The sequence below is a fragment of the Silurus meridionalis genome, unplaced genomic scaffold, assembly GCF_014805685.1.
Source record: "Silurus meridionalis isolate SWU-2019-XX unplaced genomic scaffold, ASM1480568v1 Scaffold621, whole genome shotgun sequence".
Classification (NCBI taxonomy): domain Eukaryota; kingdom Metazoa; phylum Chordata; class Actinopteri; order Siluriformes; family Siluridae; genus Silurus; species Silurus meridionalis.
The window spans coordinates 1-5759 of NW_025804618.1; the positions used below are offsets into that span (position 1 = coordinate 1).

At 35.2% G+C, this 5759-nt stretch overlaps 1 long non-coding RNA gene across 2 annotated transcripts; it reads right to left on the reverse strand.

Moving 5' to 3' along the window:
* Positions 1 to 7: 7 nt before the first annotated feature.
* Positions 8 to 2148, reverse strand: LOC124382540. Of its 2 annotated transcripts, none has more exons than XR_006925070.1 (3): positions 1648 to 1945; positions 414 to 913; positions 8 to 206 (listed from the first exon to the last, which is right to left on the reverse strand). It is a non-coding gene; the product is annotated as an uncharacterized LOC124382540 (long non-coding RNA). The 2 variants fall into 2 exon arrangements; XR_006925069.1 differs by lacking the exon at positions 8 to 206 and adding an exon at positions 2116 to 2148 and having other exon boundaries at positions 825 to 913; positions 1648 to 1814.
* Positions 2149 to 5759: the final 3611 nt, after the last annotated feature.

Sequence of the window (5759 nt, forward strand, 5' to 3'; positions counted from 1 at the left end):
GACTTACAGTTTTTGTGAAACTGGTTCCAGATGTTGAATCAGCCAGAGCCTCACAGGTGATTCGATTTTGGAATACACTATTAACAGAATTTATAAAGCTGGACTTTCCTGCTCCAATTTCACCAATGACAAGAATCCTGACAAACTTAACTCCAGGAGAGCTGAGCTGAAAGTTCCTCAGTTTCTCTTCTAAAGTGTCTTTCTTACTAATCACGAATACAAAATCACAAAAAATGTTACCAAAGAAAAAGACAAATGTCAAAATAAAATTCATGCATACATGTATTAATAAATTTAGACATGACAATTTTTGAGGCTGAATAAAAACACAGCAAAACCACATAGTTAATTAAGTTTGCTCAATTGATCAAAAGGATGTAGACTTTTCTAGTATGGATGTAAATACAACATACTCCCAAAGCATTTTCCTCCACGGCTTTTTAAATTCTAAAAAACAAACCAAAGGTTACACAGATTATATATTTTTTTCATTTATAAAAATTTATGAAATAAAGCCAACATAGATGTTACATCTGAAATTGCTAAATGTGCTCCAAGGTTTTAGTCAAGTCACATCACTTCCTTGTGAATTAGACATTCAGTTTAATTCAGTTGTAGTTGTATAGCACATTTAACAGTAGACATTTTCCCAAAGGCCCATAGAAATCTCATAGAAACAGTATCCAAATATACATTTTAAATGAATTGTTTATTGATGAATATTTATCCCTAACACATTCCTGCCACAGACTAACTCTCATACAAGCGTAAAATTAAAATATTAAACATCATCTAAAAGACATAAGGCTAAAAAGTCTTATTGCTCACTAAACTTGCCTGGAACTGGAGAAGGTTCATCTGCAGGTTTGAACTTTTCCGTTATATTTAATCCACTGAATCGAGATGAACACTCCTGATGATACAAACACAAGCATATTCCAAAAATAAATTCCTACAGCTTTCATTCTTATTTTTATGTTCCACACTTCACACTGTTATTACATGTAGAGAGGTTTTAACATCTCACAAGGTTATGGTAATGAATATATACGTGGTAATGAAAATGCACGGTATTGTTATCGCGGACACTTAAAGATACCGTGAATAATTATAGATCCAAATGTAAAATTTACTGCTACTGACTGCTAGTGGAAGAAGACATGTTAGACATGTGGACGGAAAGTGGCAGCCATACACAGGAACACATGTAACATGTTCCTCATCTTCACGACAACCATCCAGTGCAGTTCAGGGAAATACAGGTTAACTGCTGTTTTCTGCTCTTTCCGTGTAAATAAAAACTAGTTGAAGTACAGGATGTTAAAATTACATAAACTCTTATTTCCATTTGACATGTAGCTTGTTTCAGCGTAGTTTAAGAATAACCTAGAACTCCACTAGCTATGGAAGACCAGAAGAGATAGTAGGAAGATAGAAGAGTTTGTAGGAAGAAAACGCTGAAGTTGGGTTGTTTTTACCGTGATAATACTGTATACCATGATAAAATCTTAATCAATTAATCGCAGCATGAAAATGTGATCCTGCACATGCCTTTATGTGTACTGTGTGTATACGAATATATTTGTACTTCATAAGCCACACAGTGTTATATTAATGTCCCTGAGGCTTTGAGATCTAAATCCTTACCTCGGATTCGTCAACATGGCAAGAGGCCAGGCGATGTTCACAATTTGATCAAGTGCCTTGAGTATCAGAGCGTCCATGACATCATTTGTGTCCATCTCCTCATGGTAGTTTTTGACTGGGAAAATGTGATTCATTGGAACACCAACCAGATTCCTACACACTTCCATCTGGATAAATACAAACATATAGCAACTGATGCTAAAGGCCAGTGAAGGCTTTCCATAATTGTTTTACTCACTGCTGCATGTGATTTACAGAAGAAGGCTAAACAAAAAAACTACCTGCCCAGCTCCTTTAAAAACTGTGTACCTAAAAGAATTGTTGCTTTTTTGCAGGCACAGGTTGGTCACACCAAATACAGATTTGTTTATCAAAATGAACATTCTATTTTTAAAGCATTCTTACTTTATAACATTATCACACATGCCAAAAAGTTTTTCAAAGCACTGTACATAACCAGACAGTTACCTTTTCCTTGATTTTCTTGCTGGTATAGATTTTATGAACCAGTGAGCATGCTGCATCCGGTTTCGTCATAATGATTACTTGTGGTATGTCTAAATGATAAAAGATTTGCAATCAATGCAACATGAACAACTTTCTATGGAATCCTTATTGGCAGTATTTCAGTTTGCACTGACTGCTATATTGAAGATTATATAACGACTGCACCAATATATATTTAGATGTCGGGCCTACTGCAAAATACAAACATGTTTATTTTGAGTGCATTTCTAAACAAATGTTTGAGTCTGAAATGAATGCATGCAGAAACTGGCATTAAAGAATAGAGAATAGATTCTGTGGAACAGTGGTCCCCAACCCCCGGGCCGTGGACTGGCCCCGGTCCGTGCTCTAGAATCTTCTATTGAATATTTTTGAATGAAAGAAATTTTAGTTTTTCCATGAAACTCCACTGTGGTGATTGACTTGATGCCGCAGACTATCAGGCAAACACCTAGATTTTCACAGGGGCTTGTACCTTCACAAGCTCAACCCTTTTACAGACACCATATTGGCCTGCACCCACGTGTTTCAAAGCCTATTAAACATACTTGATTTATTATTAGGACATTATCACTTTCTTGACACTTAAGAATAAATAATAAGGGGATAAATATTTTAATACAATGTTGTTCAATATAATATTATTAACAAAACAGTTTATCATCTCCCACAAATAAAGAAATACATTTAATTAAAATATTTATCTATTTATTTGTGGGGAGATGGCAGCTCTGTTTTGTTGTTATTTCTCACTTTACCTTTTGCAGTAGTAAAAGTAGATGGTGTTTGAACATGCTTAATAGGTTTTAGACTTGTACAAATGCAAAGTTCATAGAGACGTATCTGAGACACAGCAGATCAGTACAGTAGCTATTGTCTAGTGGTGAATACTTTTTAATAAATAATTATAAAGTATATTATGTAACATTTAATTTAGCTTATGTAGTCAATTTAATGTTGCTATACAGCAAAATTGTGTTGTTTTAATCAGTAACTTGTTTGATATATTTTATATATATATATTATATATATATATATATATATAATAAAAAATAATAATTATATAAAGTAATTAGTACACAATATTTACATTTCTTGTGAAACTTGTTCCACTAACTCCATCAGTAAGAGCCTGACTTGTAATTCGGTTTTGGAAAGCATTATTGACCGAGTTTATAAAGCTGGATTTTCCTGCTCCAACGTCGCCAACAAGCAAAATCCTGACAAACTGAACATTTGGGTGGTTGATCCTTAAGTTCCTCAGTTTCTGTTTCAGTTCATCTTGTTGTCTAAATAAATAAATAAATACACATAATTGATGTAAAACAAAATTGTAAACATGCAGGTAGGTTTTTGCAGTGTAAATACAGCCAGTAAGCATCCATGTAGATAAATGTATAGCAGTTCTTATCCTAAAAATGCATTAAACAGCAGAATGAAGTTTGCATCTGATCACCCAGACAAAGTATTTTAAAATAAAATCCAACCAGTCCATGTATGATAGAAAACAAAAATCTGTATTCTATTAGCATGAAATGTGTGTAGTACTAAATAATGGAGTGTATGGGTAGGTGTATGTAAACTGTATGTAACTAATTCGGTAGGACTGCAGTCCGTTCCTGCCACTGGTAATACAGTATATGCCCAAAACTTGATAACCTACTGTATTTATCCATACTAATCACTTAGTATCCTTTCCTTTCCTTGTGCACTAGGGTATCATTTCTCATTCCTACTACACTGCTGCCACAGTCTGGAGATCTTTCAGAGGTACCTCCAGATTATTTGTATTTAGAGATTCTTTCATTAAATTGTCATCTCTACAACCCTAATTCTAAAAACATTGGAGCACTCCCAAGCCCCACTTCATCTCGGCTACTCGGACCACATCTCTGTTGTGCTGATCCCAGCATACAGACCCCTCAACAGACCATTGAAAACCATTTCGAAAGCAGGCGAGAACCTGGCCAGCAGGAGGCATCTCTGTTTTTCAGGACTGCTTTGAATGTACTAACTGTGTCCCGTACAAAGATAATGAAAAGCTGGCAAATGTTTATGAACAGACTTTGATGTTGGCTTGGAGCCCTGTAAACAATATCTGAAATGCTCCTAGGGTGTTGTAGTTCAATGTGTTTGCTTGGCACTGATATACTATTTGGTTGCAAGGTGTTTGACAGGTGGTTGCTATTGTATCCCAGTTGGTTGGTTGAAGGCTAGTGGATGGTAGCTTGGTAACAGTCTCCTTGAACATCCTCAAGACAACCGAAGTGGCTGTGGGTTTTAGTACAAAACAGAAAAGGAACAGCCACCCATTTGAGATCAGTGGTGAACCAAGTGGAGGGCATGGACAGTTTCTGATGACTGTTACATCAACACCATTGTGAAGGAGGATTATCAATATCTGTTCCGCCTTAGATGACTGAGAATTCAAACACCCTCTAAGACACCTGGTTTGGGAACACCCCCAATCAGGACAAATAGACGCCACCAAACAGTACAGGCTGGCACAATAAGCTAAGGAGCTCCCCTCCCTGACCTGCTGTCCATCTACAGCAGATGGGACTCGACCAAGGCAGGAAGATGGTTATGGTCCATACCAGCCTTTTATAGAAAAGATGTCACCCCTGTTCTATGGCATTGCTTCCTGATTTGTTATTGTTAGAGGTTGTAGCTGCTTTGCTGTGTCTGACAAAGGCAGCTAATGAGTTTCTCAACATGATATTCCAAAACATACAGACAGAAGCACACATAAATACCTAAGAGGAACACACAGGCCTATTCTGAAATGGTCTTCTTTGAGCCCTGATCTAAATCCTATTCAGCAGATATGGAAAGAGTTGGAACATGGGGTCTGGGGAAGGCTTGTGTAACAAAACACTGCTACTTTTAAAACAAACAAACAAACAAATAAATAAGTAAAAAAGAACAAGCTAATTATTCACGAGACATAATTCTAACAAATCTCCTGGGTTCTTTGCCAAATAATTACATTTTATCTGTATAAACCATCTTAATTAAGTTACTTATATTTATTTCATTATTTAATAAATAAATTAGAAAAAACAGCTATAAACCTATTATTCTCAATTCCTTTTCTTCAACAAAACCTAAGCGCTTACCCCAAGGCATTGTCCTCCATGGTTGATCGAATTCTGAAAATAAATAATATACAGTATTATTGCTATTTACTGAACTTGTATATTTCACAACATTTTAAGCACTGCTCATATGCAGTAAATATTAGCTGTACTTTGTGACATTTATTTAAACATGGTTTTCGCACTGTTATTTTTAATATATAAAAATGTCTGCATTTTTGTCTTTGACTTTAAAAATAAAATATAGGCGTATATCTAGGTATATAAAATCTATAAGAAAGCAAACACAATCTTCTTGTACACTGCCAGTCAGCACTTTGTCTTTAAATCACTACTGTGAAAATTCTAAATAAAACCCATATTCTATTAATTTACACAAATTTGTTTTCTACGGGTTTATCAGATTTCTAAATAAAATGCTAGAATAACAATAAGTGTTTGCTACAATATCAACTGGTTTTAGCAGCTTAGCAAATGATCTACAATAACCACACGTTTATTGTAAAA